We start from the raw sequence: 25,688 nt of genomic DNA, 5'->3' as shown, positions 1-25,688 counted from the left end.
TCCACTTTCAATATGCATCGTAAACCATAAACTTTTCTATAGGGGGTGTACCAAAGCAATACATGAATTGGTTGCATCTTTCAAATATATGTGATACATATATTGTGTTGTATCAACGTTCACAAACTCTTCGAATATCTCACAATCATTTTTCTCATCCTTGAATCTTTTTCCGTGTGTCCTTCATGCGGGCAATGATTGTTTTGTGATTGCATAACGCTACTAGTGCAAACCAAAGCTCCGAGCCAGGCCCTGCCCTGTCCATGTCTCTTGTTTCAATTTGCTTTTCTTTTGCGCGTGTGCGACTGTGCTTTCGTTATGGGCAACGCGACTTGATATACAACAAAAAATTCGGAACCTTTTGACATGTCGACCTGCTTCGTAGCACTTTCCAGTTAGATAAGCCACATAGTAAGCCAGAGCGTTTCTGAAAGTTTTTCGTTGTTACATGACAGCTACTCCTATTTAATCTATAATACTGTTGTTTCTGGGACCCCCATAGTCTTTATCCTTGTGTACACCAACTGCAGGCCGGTAAAGCTATCTTGCATATTCAATCGGCAATCACCATCGGAGCAGGTGAAGTTCGATAGTTGTTGAGCATCAGCTCTAAGGGTAGCGGAGTCAACAGTCGTCAACTGCACTTCTATAACAATATAGGCATCTTTACGATCTTATTATCTGATGCGTAGCTAAATTATTTTAGTTCATCATACCTGCTGATCTGGCTGCTAGATTCATTTCAATATACACCAGACGTCGTGTTCCCCGCGCGAAGCTGCACCTTATTTTCTCGAAATTGATTTTTTAGGCAATGACGCTATTTTGATCACTCTTGTTGCGTACCCGTCAGTCGTCAGCAGGAGGAGGAAGTTACGCTGTGCTTTCGGGAGTAGTACTATAATGATAAAATAAATGCAGTACGTGGTTTCATGTTCCATTGGGCACGCGGATTAGTCTGAATTTGGTTGGTGGTGTTTGGATCGATCTTATTTGCCATAGAAGAAAAGGTGTGTGCAAGTGGTTGCCAACCTTTCTTTTATGGTATGTACTTTACAATTAATAGATCGTCCATTTGCTGAAATCCAATGGTGGAGATTGACTGATATTGTTGCGTTTGATGTGGCAATGCAGTATATGGGCATGAGTGGACCTTGGGATTATTTAAAAAAATTATGATGCAAGGCAAGAGCTCCCTCAATTTCAAACTTTTTCAAAAATGATCCTAATCGGTTATGATAAAGGTTTATCAGAAATACAAAGCATCTCAAACCTAATCAAAAAAGTATATCGACGTCCTTGGATCACCGACGAACATTGCAACGAACAAAATGGGCCGTCGACGAGCCGATGTCACTGCTCCATACCAGAGCTAACCTGACCTTGTTGAGACATTCGATAAGTCTTGATGCATGTGCCCCTAAGGACCAGAGCCCCGGAGCTGTAGTCGTCGTTTTTGAACCCTTAAATCGATATGAAGAACTTGGCCCCAAATCTCGCCACCGCGTACGCACGACGACAAAGACTAAACTCACCACCCCAAGGAGCTGGTAGGAATCTAAGTCAGAACTCCATCAATTCCATCTCGACGAATGAATTCGAGAAGGATTATTGGAGTATGAAAAAACAACTCAAAGATGAAGGGCCGCCCCTACGTGGACCAAAACTCTAACCTATCTAGTAAGAGGGGCGAGGCACCAAGATTCCCTTTCCCACCACCGACTGCCAGAGCCATGGGCTGATAGAGGCGAATCCACAGGCTCATGAGCGAAGATCAAGGGAAGGTTTTGCCCTAGCTAGTCGTCTTGTGAGAGGGGAAAGAAAGAGTCCAATAAATTGGTCGTCAAAAGAAGTCACATCTTTCACTCTGTCGATTTCATTACATTAGTGGCGGGCGATGTCTAAGCCCCGCCACTGCTATTTTGGTGAATGACTAGTGGAGGGTGAGAATCACTGCCGACCACTGCTACTTATGCATCAGTGACAAGCAAGTATCGCCACCCACCACTCGTAATTTTTTATAGAATCAGACGTGTGATAAAAACAACAATGACGGGCGCCAAACAGCGGCCCACCCCTTGTTCATGATGTGCTAGTGGCGGACTTTTAGAGACTCCACCACAACTATATTTCACTAACCCGCGCCATCAATTTCTAAATTTAGCAGTGGCAGACAGGTAATAGCTCCTGCCACAGCTATATTCGTTTAATGCTTTAAAATCATTATATCAACTCAAAATAATCCCAAATTTGTACTAGACCCTATAGGGGTCATATAATGACACCATGCCAAGTTTCATCCTATTCAGAGCTCATCGCCATACATATTTTTTTGAATCCAAGAGCATTTTGCTCATTTTAATGGCTAGAAATTCATTTACTGCTTTAAAATTATAGAATCAACCAAAAATAATCCCATATTTGAGCATGGGACTTTCAATGGTGCATATTCAATACAAAAAGTTGAGCTATCTATCAAAGCACACGGTTTCCATTCGAAACCCTCGTGACGTTTTTTAGTTTGTACACGAGGAGCATGAAGTTTTTCCCGTCACACTCTCAAATTTTTACCACACCCTTCTCAGAGCACGAAGAGCATGGTCATATACTGAAACCATGCCAATTTTAGTCCCTTTCAAAGCTCTTTTCATAAATTTTTAAATCCAAGAGGGTTTTGCTCATTTTAATGGCTAGAAAATTATTTAACGCTTTAAATTTAGCAAATCAACCAAAAACAGTCCAAAATTTGATTTAAGTGGTGCATACTCAATATATAAAAAATTAAAGGGAAAATGATGTAAAAAAATTTGTTCTTTACCGAAGCAGACGATTTTCGTTCGAAACCCTGATACTTCATGAGAGATTGTTTAGTATGTACACAAAGTGAATCAAGGTTTTCTCGTAACTCTCTCAAATTTTTACTACACCTATAGCGGTCATATAATGAAACCATGTCAAATTTCATCCTTTTTAGACATCATTTGCACATATTTTAGAATCAAAGAGCAGTTTTCTCAATTTAATGACTAGAAATTCATTTAATGCTTCATTACCATATTAAGCCAAAAATGGCAAAATTTTCACATGAATATAATTATGATATAACTTTAAACCCCACAAAAAATTGGTTACAAAAATGTAACCTAAATACAACGAAAACACTATGTTCACATAGAATTTGGAAATAAATAGCAGTGACACGCATGGAAAAACACCCACATCACTGTGTTTAATCATCGAAGGACCTTTGTGAGTGTCCGCCACTGCTAACCTATTAGGTGTGGCGGGCGTTGTGGGGTGCCCGTCACTGCTGGGGACAATCCCGCCCATACCACTTCACCTGCGCGACATACTTAGCCGTTTCCCCCAAATCTCAAAACGATCGATTTCTTATTCTCCCCCAAATTTCCCCTAAAACCCTAGCGCCACCTGTTGTTGCCTCACGTCCACAAGTCGTCAGGGCGATGTGTCTCCCGTTGTCACGCCGAGGTTTGCTTTACCTCCTACATCCCTCATGTCGGTAGTTAGATCTGATTTAATTCATCTCTTGCAGTTATTAATTTGGTTACTAGCACGTGCCCCTACAGTTGCTTAGGACAAAAGTGATTTTGGTTACCCATGCGCCCCCTTCAATTTATCAGATTTTGTTAATTAGTTTGTTGTTTGTTTTTTAGCAAAGTATGTGGTTGTTGTCACATTCTCTTTTCTAGGTATAGTACATTCAACATTTAAATGATTGGGTTACGCAGGTATACTACACTCTACATTGCTTACTCACATTTTCTTTTCTAGATACTTTAGCTTGGCAAATTTGCAGGGATTCAAAAAAGAGTATTGTGAATGTTTTGGAGAAACATTGATTAATTTTCATTTCGCCAATTTTTTGGCAATCAATATGTTTAATATTTTTTAGCAAAGGTCATGCCGATTTTTTCCATTGATTTTTAATCTTTTATGTTATTTGTCAATATGAACGCAACAAATGGAGTGCCCCAACTGTTTTGACACATGCTGTTTGTGTGATGAGTTTGGATTGGGCAACAATTGCTTCTCCCTCACGCTTCAGGAGAACTTCAAATACTTCACATAAGTTTTATGAATTATTGCACATATTTCCTTCGTAAGAATGTCATAAGGTTTTTGAGTAACAAGCATAATTTTTGGTTTTTTATTTCGCTCAGTGCATCCCCTATTTTGCAAGACTATATGTCATACAGAAGCTGAATGGTAACGCCATGGATGAGGAGACTAGCACCACTGCCTACCTCGAGACAGAAGATTGTTTCTATTCAAGTCTATGATCTATAACGAACAAGACCAAGCCTACTTCGGTTGTCCAAATTGGTGGGCATTTGCTAAACCTTATAAATTTGAGCCTGTTATGAATCCAAACTTTTATATTCTGACAATCATAAAGACATCGGAGTAACAGGACCATTGGAGGGCATTGGCTTTTCGTGCTCTACTTTCGGTAACTACTTTTCTTGCTCTATGGCAACAGGACCATGCAATCACTTTACATTTGCGCTCATTCTATGTATCATATCTTGCTCAATTCAGCCATCTTTCAGTGTTAAAGTGGATTCCATTCTGGCTCAATTCAAAACATTTGCAAGAATTTTTTAATCTCCCATTCATCCTCCTCTGGTCGATATAATCTTGGTCCTAACACTATGCTTAATTCTTGTCACTAGGGCCCAAGTACCATGATTCCAGATCGGAACCCTTTATGTTATCATCAATATATTTCAGTTCCATTGGATTGAAGCATAATCAAGTTTAATGCCCATTTTTGCACACCATGCCTTTACTTCCCTGGCAGTGTAATTGGACCCATTGTCCGTAATTATGTGATGTGGTACACCGGAATGGTGAACCACGCAGGATATAAAATTTAGCACTGGCCCCACTTTGGCTGAGGTTAAGGGCTTTGCAGCAATCCATTTTGTGAACTTATCTACCATAACGAGTACATATTTCATTTTGTTGGTCCCCCCTCTAAGTGGGCCAACCATGTCAAGCCCCCAGACCGCGAAGAGCCAAGTGATCGGAATAGTCCGAAGATCCTAGGCGAGCATGTGACTTTGGTTTACAAAGACCTGACACCCAGCACACTTTTGGACAAGTGTTTTTGCGTTTGCTCTAGTGGTTGGCCAGAAAAATCCATCTCAGAAAGCCTTGCTTACCAAGGTCCAAGGTGCGGCGTGATGGCCGCCCATGCCGGAGTGAATTGCTGAAATGAGCTATTTGCTTTCCTCCTCAGATATACATCATTGGAGTACTCCTATGACGCTTTTCTAGTACAATTCGCCTTCATGGACGTGATAATCCTTGGATCTTCTAATGATCGATGTGCGTCAGTTTGGTCCTCGAGAAACTCGGAGTAAGTATGCCGTTAGTGTAGGATCGAAAGTATGTCTAGAGGGGGGGGGTGATTAGACTACTTGACCAAATAAAATTCTAGCCTTTTCCCAATTTTAAGTCTTGGCAGATTTTAGCAACTTAGCACAAGTCAAGCAATCAACCTAGACATGCACTTCTAAGAGTATAGCAGCGGAATGTAAAACATTGCACATGAAGGTAAATGGAGGAGTTTGGAGGGATCAAACACAATGTAGACGCGGAGATTTTTTCTGTGGTTCCGATAGGTGGTGCTATCGTCCATCCACGTTGGTGGAGACTTCAAACCACGAAGGGTAATGGTTGCGCGAGTCCACGGAGGGATCCACCCACGAAGGGTCCACGAAGAAGCAACCTTGTCTATCCCACCATGGCCATCGCCCACGAAGGACTTGCCTCACTAGGGTAGATCTTCACGAAGTAGGCGATCTCCTTGCCCGTACAAACTCCTTGGTTCAACTCCACAATCTTGACAAAGGCTCCCAAGTGACACCTAACCAATCTAGGAGACACCACTCTCCAAAAGGTAATAGATGGTGTGTTGATGATGAACTCCTCGCTCTTGTGCTTTAAATGATAGTCTCCCCAACACTAAACTCTCTCTCACAGATTTGGATTTGGTGGAAAGATGATTTGAGTGGAAAGCAACTTGGGGAAGGCTAGAGATCAAGATTCTTGTGGTTGGAATAGAATATCTTGTTCTCAACACATGAGTAGGTGGTTCTCTCTCAGAAAATGTATGCTGGAAGTGTAGGCATGTTCTGATGGCTCTCCTCACGAATGAAGAGTGGGTGGAGGGGTATATATAGCCTCCACACAAAATCTAATCATTACACACAATTCACCAAACTCGGTGGGACCGAATCAGAAAACTCGGTCAGACCGATTCAATTCAAAATGTGAACGTTAGGCTTTTCGGTGGGACCGACATGTCAACTCGGTGGAACTGATTTCATTAGGGTTAGGGCATAACATAATCTCGGTGAGACCTATTACACAAACTCGGTGAGACCGGCTTTGGTAATAAGCTAACCAGAGAGTTGGTCAGGCAAACTCGGTGGGACCGATTCGCTCATTTCGGTGAGACCGAAATGTTACGAAGGGGAAACAGAGAGTTTGCATTGCGAACTCGGTGGAACCGATCGCTCATCTCGGTTAGACCAAAACATTACGAAGGGAAACAGAGAGTTTACAATCCCATCTCGGTGAGACCGAGATCCCTATCTGTGAGACCGAAGTGACTAGGGTTTCTGGCAGTGGCTATGTCAAGTGAACTCGGTGGCGCCGGATAGATCAAATCGGTGGGGCCGAGTTTGACTTTTGGTTTGGGACATATGTGGATATGAGAAAGTGGTTCAGGGTTTTTGGAGCATATCACTAAGCATTTTGAGCAAGTAAGTCATTAAGCAACACCTCATCCCCTTTTAATAGTATTGGCTTTTCCTATGGACTCAATGTGATCTTGGATCACTAAAATGAAAATGTAGAGTCTTGAGCTTGAGCCAACATGTGTCCTTAGCATTTTGAGGGGTCCACATTCCTAATCCACGCCATGCCAATCATTGAACTTTCTGAAATGATCATCTTGAAAGAGCATTAGTTCAATGAGCTATATGTTGTTAGTAATTACCAAAACCACCCAGGGATAGTTGCACTTTCAATCTCCCCCTTTTGGTAATTGATGACAACATATAGATCAAAGCTTCGACAAATGATAATAAGATTTAAAGTACATCGTCGCTTTGAGAAGTATGTGATAAGCAAGAGCTCCCCCTAAATTTGTGCATTATTTAAAATTTGCTTTTGAATGCAAATGCACTATCGATTAGAATCATGGGTTTCTCTTCCATGTCACATACATCTTGGTGGAGCGCTAAAAACGATAGGAATTAAAACAAGCACTCATCACCAAGCAAAGTGAATGATCATATAAGGGATATAAAAGATAATCATCCAAGCAAACATAAAGTATGATATGATCAAGCACATGATCATATAGGTATCTCACACAAAGACATAATGTATCAAACAAGCACACACAAAAGTATCAACCAAAATGCAAGAGAGACAAAGAAAGCAACACTCTCTCTCGAATCCTATGATCTATACATTTCTCCCCCTTTGGCAAAAAGTTACCAAAAAGTTTGAATATGCATAGTGCTATGCGTCTCTCAGGATTGGTCTTCAGGAAGTGGTGTAGAGAGAACTCCAAGGACGAAGGCATCAGTTGATGTAGCTGGAGCTGGTGGAGTGGCTGCTGGAGGTGGCATTGAGGCTGTTGCTGCTGGTGTAGATGAAGTAGCTCTAGTATCTGGCATTGGCACTGCAGCTGACCTCTGACCTCTTGGCACTTTCTGAAAAGCATCTGTAGTTGCCTTCCCTTTCCTCTCTTCTACTTCCTCCTGGAGCTGCTCAACTACAGTCTGTATCTCAGTGACTTTCAGATCAAGATCATAGAACTTTGTTTCTATAATCCACTCCAAGCTCTCCTGATTCTGAGTCAGGGTGGCAAAGCCCTTCTCAATCCTCAATGTTGCCTGATTAAGATAAGCTAGCTGATCTTGTTTGCTCTTCTGATTTGTTCTGGCTATCACTCTAGTCAGACATTCTGGCAAGCAAACTGACAGCAGACCCTGTGAATAGATATAGATGAGGTAGAGTAGATGAGCATCACAAAGTGCAGAGTTTTTGCAAAACAGATGAGTCAAAATCTTAGTTTTAGTTCTCCACAGAAAGCATTTCGGAGCTACCGATTTGATAAACTCGGTGACACCAAAGCAACTTTTGGAGTCTAAACTAGTGAACTCGGTCAGACCAAGTCACATTTTGGTGACTCCGAGATTGCTAGGGTTTCACAGAGAGTTGAACTCGGTCGCACCGATTTGCAATTTTCGGTCAGACCGAAAAGCGCATGTGCAATGGCCTAAGCCAAATCGGTGAGACCGATTTCTACAACTCGGTCGGTCCGAGATGAGTTTGGCGGAAACCTAACCCTAAATTTTTGAATCAAACCTAACCTAAAGGAAGTTTTCTCTAGATAGATTGATTTCATACTTGGTGAAGATCATGCCAAAGCAATGTGCTAGGAATCGGAGTAAGGAATTTAGCACAAAGATCGAACTCATACCCTAGTTCGGCGGTGAGTTTGCTACGGCGGCAATGGCGAAGCAGAATCCCATTGACGGCGACGGAAACCGGCGGCAGGAGGTTGCTGGTGACGAGAAGGCGATCCGGAGACCCGAGGCGGCAGAGTAGGATATGCACGGGCTGAGGGTTTTGAAGAAATATCCAAAATCTCCCCCGTCGGTATATATATCCCGATCCTGTCGGTGTGACCAAGTGGAACAACTCGATGGCACCGAGATGCAGAATCGCAAGCGGTTACTGCAACTCGGTGTGACCGAAAAGTTCAAATTGGTTGCACCGAGATTGAAAACCTAGATCAACTCAGTGAACTCAGTGTGAACGAAATGGATGGATCGGTCATACCGAAATGCACAGAGAGTTTTTGGAAGTTTAAGTCTATGACGAATCGGGGACTTCGAGTGCTCCTCACACAGAGTGGTTCGAATCTGACTTGATCAAACTTTGTGATGTAGCATGAATAGAGTTTGAGACAAGAAAAGCATAGATAGCTAGAGGAGGTTCTTAGGCATTCTTGTCCATCCACTTGGCAAAAGAGAAAAATCCAAACAAGCAAAACAATAAGTGGATGTCCTTGAATGGGAAAACATGCATTCAACATGCTCACACAATAAAATGGCAAAAGAAATATGTGGCAAAGCATGCACAAACACTCTAGCATCTATCAAGCAATTGGCGATGACTAGGTCATCTATATATGAGTATATTGACTTAGGAGTCAAATGAGAACATTTGATCATAGGTCATACTCATCGTTTAAGCACAAGTGGGGTTACCACTTTTACATAAAGCATTGTTGTGTTCACACCATTAGAGTTGCTTCAGCTCAATTCTTGGAGTAAAGCTCCCCCTAGATGTGATATCCCCCCTAAGAGGGATGAACTAACCTTGGGTTTCGTCGATGATGACTTCATGTAGATGTTGAAGATGTGGATGCTCAATGTTGGTGTAGATCATTTGGAGAAATCCATTGGAGTGAGTTGCACTTTCAATACCTACACGGGTTAGTCCCACAAGGAACAAACAAGGATATTTATAGACATAGAGTGATGTACACATAGATGATGTCCATGAAGCCATTAGATTACCTTGTCCCTTGTCTTACCAACAAGAGGGTTTGTGACTCCTTGAACTAGTGCATGATGTGGAAGTTGTTTGCACTTGTCCTAGCCAAAATGATATGAGTGAAGTATGTTGGCGGAGTCACCCTCAAGAACTCGCTAGTTCTTCTTCTTCGGGATCCACATCATCTTGATGGGAATCCTTGGAGTTGTAGTCGTACTTGATGAAGTAGAACTTGATGTAGTCTTGGGAACCCACTTGACCAAGGCCTTAGGAGCTTCTTCAAATGCATCAATCTCCTCTTGAAGCTTGTCCTTGACTTTTTACTTGTGGTCTTGTGGTGGAAGATCATCTTGAGCTTGTGTCCCTTTGAAGGAAGTAGGATCATACTTCTCTTGTTGAGGAACAAACTTTGTCTTGGGATATTGATCTTCTTCCCACTCAACTCCATTGGCATTGAACTTTCGTTCAAAACCAACACCTTGATTCTTCCAGTGCCTTCCTTTCTTACGTACAATTTTTTTCAAATTGCTTACTTCCGGCAAGGCTCTTGTAAACACCTTTCTCTATAATTCCCTTCAATAAGCTATTTTCTTGGTCAAGTGTAACTTGGCTAAGAGAATCATTAGTGGAATCAAGAGAACTACTAGAAGCAACAACATTGGATTTAGCATGATTATTGTTACTACTAGATGAAGAATCTTTCTTACTCTTGTTGCTCGATTTAACTTGTGGCATGTAAGTAGACAAGAGTAAACACTTGGCAATGTAAGAAGAACTTTTCTTGCGAAGATCATCATTGATAGCTTTTAAGAACCCATGCTCTTGCTCAAGGTTGAGCTTTTCAAAGCGTAGCTTTTCATGAGTCTTTAAAAGTTCTCGATGATCTTCCAAGGTAGTTTCATGAGCTAACTTAAGAGTGTTTAGTTATTTAGTTAGACGCTCAATCTCCTTCTTATCATCGTCATTCGTTTTATCTTGATTAGCATGATTAATAGCAAGTCCATCATAGTTTTCATCACTAGAGTTGTCAACAAGTAAATCATCATCTCCTAGCAAATCATCTTCATCACTATTGAAATCAACATACTCGGGGTGTGATACCTTTGGGCCTTTAGCCATGAAGCATCTTCCAATTCCCTCATTTGGTGAGTCAAATATGTCGTAGGAGTTGGTTGACACAAGTGCTAGACCGGCAACACCTTCATCTTGAGTATATTCAGATTCGGAGTGATAACTTCTTTCGGAGTGATGGTCGGAGTCGGAGCCGGATACCCATTCACCAACATGAGCTTGATGTCTTCATTTTGTGTAGCTCTTTGATGACTTGTCCTTCCTTTCCGAATCCTTGCTTCTCCGAGAGGTTCTTCGTTCATAACGATCATCTCTACTCCTCCTCTCTCTTGGTGGTGATTCTTCTCTTCTACTTCTCCTTTTAGGTGAGTCTTCTCTTCTTTTGTAGGGAGCCGTACACTTATTGGAGTAGTGTCCGGGTCTTCCACAATTATAGCAATTACGCTCATGACTTGAAGATCTTTTGTCATTGTAGGACCCATACTTGGAACTTCTTTCCTTGCTTCTACTCTTGTAGAACTTGTTGAAGTTCTTCACCATTAGGCTCAATTTTTCATTGAAGGCTTGTTTCTCACTTGATGATGTAGGAGCATCACATGAGGCTTTGTAAGCACCACTTGACTTGTTGTGAAGCTCTTCTTTATCCTTGAGTGACATCTCATGAGCAACAATTCTTCCAATGACTTCCGTTGGCTTGAGATCTTTGTAATTGGGCATCATTTGGATTAATGTGCACACGGTATGATATTTTCCATCCAAAGCTCTTAGGATCTTCTTGATGATGAATCTATCGGTCATCTCTTCACTTCCTAAGCCGGCAATCTCATTTGTGATGAGAGCAAGCCTAGAGTACATTTCAGCGACACCTTCACCATCCTTCATTTTGAACTTGTCAAGCTAACTTTGAAGCACGTCCAATTTTGATTCCTTGACGGAGTCGGTACCTTCGTGCATATCAATCAAAGTATCCCAAATTTCCTTTGCATTCTCAAGATGGCTAATTTTGTTGAATTCTTCGGGGCACAATCCGTTGAAGAGGATATCGCAAGCTTGAGCGTTGTATTGCAGAATCTTCAACTCTTCCGCAGTAGCTTCACGGTTCGGTTCTCTCCCATCAAAGAATTCAGCTTGCAAGCCAATACACACAATAGCCCAAACGGCGGGGTTATGTCCAAGAATATGCATTTTCATCTTATGCTTCCAACTAGAAAAATTAGTACCATCAAAGTAAGGACCTCTACGGTGGTAATTTCCCTCGCTAGACGCCATACTCTCCTAGGTTGTGAAACCAAGGCGATGATCACCAAAAGCTATGGAAATCAAGGCAAATGGAGACCAAAGCTCTGATACCACTTGTAGGATCGAAAGTATGTCTAGAGGGGGGGGTGATTAGACTACTTGACCAAATAAAATTCTAGCCTTTTCCCAATTAAGTCTAGGAAGATTTTAGCAACTTAGCACAAGTCAAGCAATCAACCTACACATGCAATTCTAAGAGTATAGCAGTGGAATGTAAAACATTACACATGAAGGTAAATGGAAGAGTTTGGAGGGAGGAAACGCAATGTAGACGCGGAGATTTTTTTCGTGGTTCCGATAGGTGGTGCTATCATACATCCACGTTGATGGAGACTTCAACCCACGAAGGGTAACGGCTGCGTGAGTCCACGAAGGGCTCCACCCATGAAGGGTCCACGAAGAAGCAACCTTGTCTATCCCACCATGGCCATCGCCCACGAAGGACTTGCCTCACTAGGGTAGATCTTCATGAGTTAGGTGATCTCCTTGCCCGTACAAACTCCTTGGTTCAACTCCACAATCTTTGACGGAGGCTCCCAAGTGACACCTAACCAATCTAGGAGACACCACTCTCCAAAAGGTAATAAATGGTGTGTTGATGATGAACTCCTTGCTCTTGTGCTTCAAATGATAGTGTCCCCAACACTCAACTCTCTCTCACAGATTTGGATTTGGTGGAAAGATTATTTGAGTGGAAAGCAACTTGGGGAAGGCTAGAGATCAAGATTCTTGTGGTTGGAATGGAATATCTTGGTCTCAACACATGAGTAGGTGGTTCTCTCTCAGAAAATGTATGCTGGAAGTGTAGGCATGTTCTGATGGCTCTCCTCACGAATGAAGAGTGGGTGGAGGGGTATATGTAGCCTCCACACAAAATCTAACCCTTACACACAATTCACCAAACTCGGTGGGACCGAATCAGAAAACTCGGTCAGACCAATTCAGTTCAAAATGTGAACATTAGGCTTTTCGGTGGGACCGACATGTCAACTCGGTGGAACTGATTTCATTAGGGTTAGGGCATAACGTAATGTCGGTGAGACCGATTACACAAACTCGGTGAGACCGACTTTGGTAATAAGCTAACCAGAGAGTTGGTCAGACAAACTCGGTGGGACCGATTCGCTCATTTCGGTGAGACCGAAATGTTACGAAGGGGAAATAGAGAGTTTGCATTGCAAACTCGGTGGGACCGATCGCTCATCTCGGTTAGACTGAAACGTGACGAAGGGAAACAGAGAGTTTACAATCCCATCTCGGTGAGACCGAGATCCCTATAGGTGAGAACGAAGTGACTAGGGTTTCTGGCAATGGCTATGTCAAGTGAACTCGGTGGCGCCGGATAGATCAAATCGGTGGGGCCGAGTTTGACTTTTGGTTTGGGACATATGTGGATATGAGAAAGTGGTTGAGGGTTTTTGGAGCATATCACTAAGCATTTTGAGCAAGTAAGTCATTAAGCAACACCTCATCCCCTTCTAATAGTATTGGCTTTTCCTATGGACTCAATGTGATCTTGGATCACTAAAATGAAAATGTAGAGTCTTGAGCTTGAGCCAACATGTATCCTTAGCATTTTGAGGGGTCCACATTCCTAATCCATGCCATGCCAGTCATTGAACTTTCTGAAATGATCATCTTGAAATAGCATTAGTTCAATGAGCTATATGATGTTAGTAATTACCAAAACCACCCACGGACAGTTGCACTTTCAGTTAGCCACTTGTTTTCACTGTGCTAACAGCGCTAACACATGTGCTATGCCGTCCAACTCCTTTGCCGTCTGTTTTCATTGTATGGCTGACGGCAAAGATCTTTGTCGTCCGCTTAGTTTATGCAGACGGCAAAGAAGCCCTTTACCGTGGTTTTCTGTGCTGGAAGTGGGGCCGTCTACTAGCAGACGGCAAAGGTCTTTGCCGTCCGTGAATCTGCCTTTGTCGTTTGCCATGGCAGACGGCAAATAGCTGATTCATGTAGTGTATGTTGCTACAACCAACATACTCATATATTGTCCCAAATGATAAGTGTGGCACTTATCAACTCGGCCCGAACGCTCTAGCAGCCATGATGTCTACGCAACTTTATTCTTGTAGACACGTGTTGGGCCTCCAAGCGCAGAGTTTTGTAGGACAGTAGCAATTTCTCTCAAGTGGATGACCTATAAGGTTTATCAATCCGTGGGAGGCGTAGGATGAAGATCGTCTCTCTCAAACAACCCTGCAACCAAATAATAAAAAGTCTCTTGTGTCCCCAACACACCAAATACAATGGTAATTTGTATAGGTGCACTAGTTCAGTGAAGAGATGGTGATAAAAGCGTAGTACTGATAGTAGATGTTGATTTTTGTAATAGGAACACTAAAAAAACAGCAAGGTAGCAATTGATAAAACGGAGCACAAATGGTATTGCAATGCTTGAAAATGAGGCATAGGATCCGTACTTTCGCTAGTGCAATCTCTCAACAATGCTAATATAATTTGATCATATAACCATCCGTCAACGTGCGATGAAGAATCACTCCAAAGTTCATATCTAGCAGAGAACATAAGAAGAAATTGTTTGTAGCTATTCTTTCCGATCGATCTATCCAAGAGTTCGTACTAAAATTGTTGGAGAACGTAGCATGCAATTTCAAAAAAATTCCTACGCTCACGCAAGATCTATCTAGGAGATGCATAGCAACGAGAGGGGGAGAGTGTGTCCACGTACCCTCGTAGACCGAAAGAGGAAGCGTTAGCTTAACGCGATTGATGTAGTCGAACGTCTTCTCGATCCAACCGATCAAGCACCAAACATACGGCACCTCCGAGTTCTGCACACGTTCAGCTCGATGACGTCCCTCAAACTCTTGATCCAGCAAAGTGTCGAGGGAAAGTTTCGTCAGCACGACGGTGTGGTGACGGTGATGGTGAAGTTATCCGCGCAGGGCTTCGCCTAAGCACTACGTGAATATGACTGAAGGCGTAAACTGTGGAGTGGGGCGCCGCACACAGCTTGGAACAATTGTGTGTCTAAGGGGCGCCCCCACCCCCATATATAAAGGAGGGAGAGGGGAGGAGGCCGGCCTAGGCGCGCCCCAAGTGGGGAGGAATCCCACTTGGACTCCTAGTCCAATTTGCGCCCCCCGATAACCCACTAGTATAGGGGATCGCAACAGTTTTCGAGGGTAGAGTATTCAACCCAAATTTATAGATTCGACACAAGGGGAGCCAAAGAATATTTGAAGGTATTAGCAGCTGAGTTGTCAATTCAACCACACCTGGAGATTAATTATCTGCAGCAAAGTGATCAGTAGCAAAGTAGTTTGATAGTTTTGATAATAGTGGCAGCAGCAACGGTAACAGTAACAGTGATAGCAGTATTTTGTAGCAAGTGTAATAGTGATGATAGCAATAGTAACGCAACAAGATCAATATAAATAAATTCGTAGGCATTGGATCGGTGACTTGTTGGATGATATTCATCATGTGACAGTTATAACCTAGGGCGATACGACACTAGCTCCAGTTCATCGATATAATGTAGGCATGTGTTCCGTAAATAGTCATACGTGCTTTATTAAAAGAACTTGCATGACATCTTTTGTCCTACCTTCCCGTGGCAGCGGGGTCCATATTGGAAACTCAGGGATATTAAGGCCTCCTTTTAATAGAGAACCTGAACAAAGCATTAACACATAGTGAATTCATGAACTCCTGAAACTACGGTCATCACCGGGAGTGGGCCCGGTTGTTGTCACTCCGGGGTTGTCGGATCATAAACATAGTAGGTGACTATAACTTGCAAGATCAGATCTAAAACATGGATATAACGATGAATTCATAAACGGTTCAGGTCTGAGTTCATGGCATCCGGGCCCAAAGTGACAAGCATTAAGCATAGCAAAGTCACAGCAACATCAATCTAAGAACATAGTGGATACTAGGGATCAAGCCCTAACAAAACTAACTCGATTACATGATGAATCTCATCCAACTCCTCACCGACCAGCGAGCCTACGAAGGAATTACACACTCCCGGTGGGGAGCATCATGGAATTGGCGATGGAGATGGGTTGGTGATGGGGAAGAACGAAGATCCCCCTCTCCGGAGCCCCAAACGGACTCCAGATCTGCCCTCCCGAGGAAGAATAGAGCTTGGCAGTGGCTCCGTCTCGTGGAACGCGATAATTCTTTCTCCCTGATTTTTTTCCTGGAAATATGTGATTTTATAGTATAAGGGGATCGTCAACAGGGCCACCAGGCGGGTACAACCGACCTCGGCGCGCTAGGAGAGGGGGGCACGCCCTGGTGGGTTGTGCCCACCCAGGGCCCCCTCTCTGGTGGGTCTTGGCTCCAAAAATCCACTTTTGTTCCATAAAAATTTCTCGCAGAGTTTTGTTCCATTCCGAGAACTTTTATTTATGCACAAAAACAACACCATGGTAGTTCTGCTGAAAACAGCGTCAGTCCTGAGTTAGTTTCATTCAAATCATGCAAATTAGAGTCCAAAACAAGAGGAAAAGTGTGAGAAAAAGTAGATACGTTGGAGACGTATCAACTCCCCCAAGCTTAAACCTTTGCTTGTCCTCAAGCAATTCAGTTGTTAAACTCAAAGTGAGAAAGAAAAACTTTTACTAACTCTTTTGCTCTTGTTTGCATAAATAAGCTTAAACAACACCCAGGTTTTCAACCAGCATTATAACTAACCATGTCGACAATAACTCTTAAAGATTATATTGACTCATATCAATGACATAATCAGCTAGCGAGCAATAATAAGATATCTCAAACGGCAACACGTTCTCAAACAACCATGATATAATATGACAATAGTGGTATCTCGCTAGCCCTTTCTGAGACCGCAAAACATAAATGCAGAGCACCTCCAAAGTTCAAGCAGCGACTAAACATTGTAATTCATGGTAGAATATATCCAGTCATGATGCACCCAACATTAGCTATATATACACAATGCATAAATCATGACAGTTGTGCTCTCTCAGTTTCTAGCACTTGTTTTAGAAGGTGTTGACACAACATAAAAGTAAAAAAGAAAGTCCCTTCGCAAAGGGAAGCAGTGATTTTCAGAGGTGCCAGATCTCAAGTTTTAAAACAGAGGTAAATGATATTTTGAGACATGCACCCTTCTCATTCACTTCACGACCATCAGTTATCAACATCTTCCATGCTAAGCACGCTAGTGGCGGTTCCCAAGCGATAAAAGTAAAGGTTTTGACTCCATTGGGAGTTTTTATTTGATTATTTAAGAGATGAACTCTTTTTCATGTTTGCATTTTGGGACTGGGCATCCCTATTACTGCCCTTTTCTCGTGCGATGGCGAGTGAATAAACACTCGACCTGAGAATAACCTGCTTAGCATGGAAGATACCAACCACCTCCTGTAGTTCCATGAACGATCCAGGCACACAAAAGGATAATTTTTAGAAGTTTTTAGAGGTGGCACATGCAAATTTACTTAGGACGGCATGGTAATACCGTATATAGGTAGGTATGGTGGACTCATATGGAATAACTTTGGGTTCAAGGTTTTTGATGTACAAGCAGAGTTCTCACTTAGTACAGGCGAAGGCTAGCAATTAGATTGAGAAGCGGCCAGCTAGAGAGCAACAACGATCATAACCATGCATTATGCATAAGTAACATTGGACACTAGCATGAGTAGGATATGAACACCATGAACATAAATATCATAGAGGCTATGTTGGTTTTGATTCAACTACATGCATGAACATGTGCCAAGTCAAGCCACTCGAACATTCAGAGGAGGATACCATATCATCATACTACATCACAATCATTTTAACGCTATGTTGATATCCAAGATAAATCATTATCAACTCCTAGCTACTTATGCATGGCATGAGAAACTATAATCTCTAATTGTCATTGCAAACATGTTTAATCATAATGGGCTGAATCATGGATACTAGGTTAAACATATTTACACAAACAGAACAAGTCGAGTTCATACCAGTTTCCCTTTGCCACGGCCAGTTCATCGAATATCGTCATTATTGCCTTTCACTTGCACGACCGAATGATATGAAAATAATAGTGCAAGAGTGCCATGGACTAAGCTAGAATCTGCAAACATTTTATTCAACACGAGAAGACAAGGTAGAATATGCTCTTTATTAGATCAATAATTATTCATATGAGAGCCACTCAACATTCTCATCGTGGTCTTCTCCTTGGTAAGACTCAAATAAAAAGAAAAGAAATTCAGAGAAACACACTGAAATATTGTTGGAGTTTTTGGTTTTCTTGAATAAGAAATAAAAGGGAAAAGCAAAAACTAGAAATACTATTTACACGGGAAAGCTCCCAACAAGCAAAAGTAGAACAAGGAAATCTTTTTGGATTTTATTTTAAGTGCTACTACTAAGCATGCATAGAAAGTGAACTACTACAACTAATTTTTTTGGTTTTTTTGAAAAAATTAACACACAAGAAGAAAGCAAGAAAATAAATCTAAGCATGGATGATACAATGTAAAAGTGTGAACACCGACAAGTGGAATGATATGTGAACATGAATGTAATGTCGGTGAGAACACGTACTCCCCCAAGCTTAGGATTTTGGCCTAACTTGGTAGTAGATCAGTAGTCTGGATAGTAGTTGGCGTGGTAGCTCACGGAGGCTCTCAGTGCGGAGGCCTCAGCCTGCTGTGCTGCCTTCACTGCTGCGTTGTGAGCTCGAGCCTCGCTCTCAAGAACAAATTATCTTCCTCTGATGTGATAATCAAAGAGAGCAGGCGCAGGCAAATATGTGTCTACAACAGATGTTTGGTTAAACAACAGATTATAAGTGAAGTTATCAACCTTTCCCTTGAGAATCTTATGCTCTTTTAAGGCGTCAAAATCTAAATACTGCGTGGGTAGGAGAGGATCAAAGGGAAAAGGTGAAACACCCAGCCCTCATGCTAAACGCATGGCGTAAATCCCACCATAGAACCAACCGTTGTTAGCGTTATGGTGAAGTCTACGTGCAACAATCACTGCAAGGTTATAATTCCTTTCACCTGTGGGAGCGGTGTGAATGAGGCTCAAGTCTAGCGCACAAAGTATGCTACAGTCTTGCTTTCCTACTATGCATTTCCCGTTAAATAATGCAAAATACTGAATTGCCGGAAAGTGAATGCTCTTTATTCTTCCTTGTCTCACTCTCCTATTTTCACCGTAACAAAGGCTATTCAAGAAAGACTCATACTCAGCCATTGGTGGCTCATCAAGCGAACCCCAAAACAGGAGCTTGCAGTGGTAAAAAGTTCTCTAGTGATATGGTATATGGATTATCATAAAGCATAAACGACACCCTAGACTCACGTGGAAAATATTTAAATTCTTTGACAAATGATTCAGTGAGAAGTTGGCGTTGTTCACACTTATCTGAAAGGTAGGGACCGAGACCGGCGTTGTGAACATATTGCTCAAATTCCTCCTTTTTGCCCACACACACCATATATTCACCGCAAGGCCATAAGCATGTTTTCGTAGCGGCACTTCATGTGGAACTTTCACTTGGTTCAACATAAGACCGGCGAGCAGAACTGTCACTAGAAGTTGCCCCCGAGGATCGTCTCCTCAAAGAACTCCTTCCAAAATAGGTTCATCATGTCCGCGTACAATTTTTCCTATGAACAAAAATCTGAATTTTTAGTCCACAAAATTTTCCCTAACAAAACTTCACAAAATTGATAGCAACTACTCATAGGGATACATAGAGGCCATAGCAAGCATTCAAACTACTTAGAACACTAAGAATTCAACATGCAAGCTCATCTACAGCAGCACCAAGAGTAGCTAATTATTCAAAGTATGAATCACTAAAACAAAAACTAATTGGACAAACGGTGGAGTCACATACCAAGCAACAATCCCCCGAAACAGTTTCAGAATCAGAGCTTCGAGCAAAGAGATCGAAATCCGCGGGTTTGAGCTCAAGAACACAGGAGAGAGAGAGCAATGGGGATTTTTTTCTAGAGGTAAGTGATGGTGTGGGATAAAGAGATAAGTGAGGGGGCCCACGTGGGGACCACAACCCACCAGGGCGAGCCTAGGGGTCCTGGCGCGCCCAGGTGGGTTGTGCCCACCTGGTGCATCTCCCTCTCGTATTATTTGCATCAAAAATTCACAAATATTCATAAAAATCATATTAAATTTTCAGAGCCTTCTGAGCACTTTTAATTTTGGGTCATTTTTTATTGCACGGAAAATTCAGAAAACAGACAAAACATGGCATTTTATTTTATTTAACCAATTAAAATATAAACAAAAGTAGGGACACAAAGTAGTGCTTACTAAATGCATCAACTTCATACCGCTCAAAAATGATTCATTAATAAGGTTGATCAGGTCTTATTAACAACCACTTTCGATTAGCATGAAACCGAAGAACTTTCGTAAATCACTAAGTTACCTCAATGGGGATATGCATGTCCCCAATAATAAGCATTTCATATTTCTTTTTTACAGTAGGTAGAGGTATTTGAAAACTTCCAATAGTGATTGTCGGAGATTTTTCAATAACATTAATACCATTCGCTTGGAATTGTTTCGTCGGAAAGTGCATTGTATGCTCATTAACATTAATATGAAATGTGACCTTGCTTTTATTGCAATCAATAACAACCCTTGCAGTATTCAAGAAGGGTCTACCAAGGATAATCGACATGTTGTCGTCCTCGGGCATCTCAAGTATAACAAAGTCAGTCAAAATAGTAACATTAGCAACAACAACGGGCACATCCTCACAAATACCGATAGGTATGGCAGTTGATTTGTCAGCCATTTGCAAAGATATTTCAGTAGGTGTGAGTTTATTCAAGTCAGGTCTTTTATAAAAGAGAAAGGCATAACACTAACACCAGCTCCTAAGTCACACAAAGCAGTTTTCACATAATTCTTTTTGATGGAGCAAGGTATAATTGGTATTCCCGGATCTCCAAGTTTTTTAGGCACTCCATCTTTGAAAGTATAATTAGCAAGCATGGTGGAGATTTCAGCTTCCGGTATTTTTCTCTTATTAGTGATGATGTCTTTCATGTACTTTGCATAAGGAGGCATTTTCAGGATATCAGTCAAGCGAGTACACAAAAAGACTGGCCTCAGCATTTCAGCAAAGCATTCAAATTCTTCATCATCATTATTTTTAGTTGACTTGGGTGGAAAAGGCATAGGCTTTTGAACCCACGGTTCTCTTTCTTTACCATGTTTCCTAGCAATGAAGTCTCTTTTATCATACCTTTTATTCCTAGGTTGCGGGTTATCAAGATCAACAGGTGGTTCCATCTCAACATCATTATCTGGTTCTTTTTCATTTGGTTGAGCATCTTCATGAACATCAACATTATCTTTTTCATTATCATTAGGTGGATGTTCATTACCAGATTGAGTTTCAGCATCAGAGATAGAAGTTTCATTTTCATTATCAGGAGTTTTTTCTATTTGAGGTTCACTAGAAGCATGCAAAGTCCTATCATTTTTCTTCTTCTTTTTCTTTCTAGAAGGACTGGGTGCACTAGTGTTCTTTCTTTGTGAGTCTTGTTCAATTCTTTTTGGGTGTCCCTCGGGATAAAGTGGTTCCTGAGTCATTTTACCTCCTCTAGTTGCAACTCTAACATCAAATTAAAGTCATGCATATTATTATTCATTTCAGCAAGCAATTTTCTTTGAGATTTAGCAACTTGTTCTAACTGAGTTTGAACCATAGAAGCATGTTTTCCAACACCTCTAACATCATTTGAGATTCTAAATAACAAGCCACTCAAGCGAGCAATCATATCAGAATTGTATTTCAATTGTTTCATAACATTTGCATTGAAGTGATCTTGTTTTCTAATGTAGTTTTCAAACTCATACAGGCATTGACTAGGATGCATATTGTGAGGATTATCATTTTCATTGAACTTCATAAGAGAATTTACCTCTACCACCTTAGGCAGTGGTGGTGTATCAAGCCCATGTATTTCTTCAATAGGAGGTAAATTTTTAACATCCTCAGCTTTAATACCTTTTTCCTTCATAGATTTCTTTGCCTCTTGCATATCTTCATGACTGAGATATAATATACCCCTCTTCTTCGGAGTGGGTTTAGCCGGTGGTTCAAGAATAGTCCAATCATCATAATTTTTCAGTATGTTATTCAATAATGCTTCATCTTGAGCAATAGTTCGTTCCCTGAAAACACAACCAGCACAACTATCTAGGAAGTCCCTAGAAGCATCGGTTAGTCCATTATAGAAGATATCAAGTATTTCATTTTTCTTAAGAGTATGATCAGGCAAAGCATTAAGTAACTGACAAAGCCTCCCCCAAGCTTGTGGGAGACTCTCTTCTTTAGTTTGCACAAAGTTAAATATTTCCTGTAAAGCCGCTTGTTTTTTATGAGCAGGAAAATATTTTTCAGAGAAGCAATAAATCATATCCTGGGGACTACGCACACAACCAGGAGCAAGAGTATTGTACCAAGCTTTAGCATCACCCTTTAATGAGAAAGGAAATAATTTGGGAATATAATAATAGCGAGTTTTCTCATCATGAGTAAAAAGGGTGGCTATGTCATTCAACTTAATTAGTAAGATGTGCCACAACAGTTTCAATTTCATAACCATGGAAAGGATCAGATTCAACCAAAGTAATTAAATCTGGGTCGACAGAGAATTCATAATCCTTATCATCAATAAAGATAGGTGAAGTAGCAAACTTAGGATCACATTTCATTCTAGCATTCAGAGATTTTTCTTTATACTTGCATAGTAATTTCTCTAGATCATCTCTATCCCTACAAGGAAGAATATCTCTAGTTGTCTCCTCATTCATAACATAACCTTCCAGTACCTTAGGTAATTCATATCTAGGAAGGCTAGTTCTATCAGGTGTTTCAGGAGTTTCAGATTCAAGCTCATCATCAGATTCAACAACATCATGTTGTATTACTCTAGCAATTTGTTCATCAAGAAATTCACCAAGTGGCACATCATCATTATCAAGCAAGGTACTAGCATCATCATAAGCATCATTCAGAGTAGAAGTAGCATCATCAATAACTTGCGACATATTAGAATTGATAGTATGTGGTGGTGTTGCAAGTTTACTCATAACAGAAGGTGAATCTAAAGCAGAACTGGATGGCAGTTCCTTACCTCCCCTTGTCTTAGAGGGAAATATCTTGGTCTTAGCATCCTTCAGATTCCTCATAGTGATAATATGATAATAATCCCAAGTGATTCAACAAATATAGCTATGCTCCCCGGCAACAATGCCAAAAAAAGGTCTTGATAACCCACGAGTATAGGGGATCGCAACAGTTTTCGAGGGTAGAGTATTCAACCCAAATTTATAGATTCAACACAAGGGGAGCCAAAGAATATTTGAAGGTATTAGCAGCTGAGTTGTCAATTCAACCACACCTAGAGATTAATTATCTGCAGCAAAGTGATTAGTAGCAAAGTAGTTCGATAGTTTTGATAGTAGTGGCAGCATCAAGGGTAACAGTAACAGTGATAGCAGTATTTTGTAGCAAGTGTAACAGTGATGATAGCAATAGTAAAACAGCAAGATCAATATAAATAAGTTCGTAGGCATTGGATCGGTGACTTGTTGGATGATATTCATCATGTGACAGTTATAACCTAGGGCGATACGACACTAGCTCCAGTTCATCAGTATAATGTAGGCATGTATTCCGTAAATAGTCATACGTGCTTTATTAAAAGAACTTGCATGGCATCTTTTGTCCTACCCTCCCGTGGCGGCGGGGTCCATATTGGAAACTAAGGGATATTAAGGCCTCCTTTTAATAGAGAACCGGAACAAAGCATTAACACATAGTGAATACATGAACTCCTCAAACTACGGTCATCATCGGGAGTGGGCCAGGTTGTTGTCACTCCGGGGTTGCCGGATCATAACACGTAGTAGGTGACTATAACTTGCAAGATTGGATCTAAAACATGGATATAATGATGAATTCATAAACGGTTCATATCTGAGTTCATCGCACCCGGGCCCAAAGTGAAAAGCATTAAGCATAGCAAAGTCATAGCAACATCAATCTAAGAACATAGTGGATACTAGGGATCAAGCCCTAACAAAACTAACTCGATTACATGATGAATCTCATCCAACTCCTCACCGACCAGCAAGCCTACGAAGGAATTACTCACTCCCGGTGGGGAGCATCATGGAATTAGCGATGGAGATGGGTTGGTGATGACGAAGAACGAAGATCCCCCTCTCCGGAGCCCCAAACGGACTCCAGATCTGCCCTCCCGAGGAAGAACAGGGCTTGGCGGCGGCTCCGTCTCATAGAACGTGATAATTCTTTCTCCCTGGTTTTTTTGGAAATATGTAATTTTATAGTATCAGGGGGATCGTCAACGGGGCCACCAGGTGGGTGCGCCAGGAGAGGGGGCGCACCCTGGTGGGTTGTGCCCACCCAGGGGCCCCTCTCGTGTGGGTCTTGGCTCCAAAAATCCTCTTTTATTCCATAAAAATTCCTCGCAAAGTTTCATTCCATTCCGAGAACTTTTATTTCTGCACAAAAACAACACCATGGTAGTTCTGCTGAAAACAACGTCAGTCCTGAGTTAGTTTCATTCAAATCATGCAAATTAGAGTCCAAAACAAGAGGAAAAGCGTGAGAAAAAGTAGATACTTTGGAGACGTATCACCCCCTTTCCTTTTACTGGAAGGGGAAAGGGGGGAGGAGAGAGAGGAGGAGAAGGAAAGGGGGGCGCCGCCCCCTCCCCTTGTCTAATTCAGACTCCTCCCTTGGGGGGGGGCACCCCTTGTGGGCTGGCTGGCCTCCCTCCTATGGCCCATATGGCCCATATCTTCCCTCGGGGGGGGGGGGGGTCCGGTAACCCCCCGGTACTCCGATATGTACCCGATGCACTCCGGAACACTTCCATTGTCTGAATACTATCATCCAATATATCAATCTTTACCTCTCGGACATTTCGAGACACCTCGTCATGTCTGTGATCTCATCCGGGACTCCGAACAACATTCGGTCACAAAATCACATAACTCATAATACAAATCGTCATCGAACGTTAAGTGTGCGGATCCTACGGGTTCGAGAACTATGTAGACATGACCGAGACACCTCTCCGGTTAATAACCAATAGCGGAACCTGGATGATCATATTGGTTCCCCCATATTCTATGAAGATCTTTATCGGTCGAACCGTTATGATAATATGTGTTATTCCCTTTGTCATCGGTAAGTTACTTGTCCGAGATTTGATCGTTGGTATCTTCATACCTAGTTCAATCTCATTACCGGCAAGTCTCTTTACTCGTTCCGTAATGCATCATCCCGTAACTAACTCATTAGTCACATTGCTTGCAAGGCTTATAATGATGTGCATTACCGAGAGGGCCCAGAGATACCTCTCTGATACTCGGAGTGACAAATCCTAATCTTGATCTATGCCAACCCAACAAAACACCTTCGGAGATACATGTAGAGCATCTTTATAATCACCCAGTTACATTGTGACGTTTGATAGAACACAAGGTATTCCTCTAGTATCCGGGAGTTGCATAATCTCATAGTCAAAGGAATATGTATATGACATGAAGAAAGCTATAGCAATAAAACTGAATGATCGATATGCTAAGCTAACGGATGGGTCATGTCCATCACATCATTCTCCTAACAATGTGATCCCGTTCATCAAATGACAACACATGTCTAT

Source organism: Aegilops tauschii, chromosome 1 (genome assembly GCF_002575655.3).
Source record: "Aegilops tauschii subsp. strangulata cultivar AL8/78 chromosome 1, Aet v6.0, whole genome shotgun sequence".
Classification (NCBI taxonomy): Eukaryota; Viridiplantae; Streptophyta; class Magnoliopsida; order Poales; family Poaceae; genus Aegilops; species Aegilops tauschii.
Note: the sequence above shows the minus strand (reverse complement) of the source record.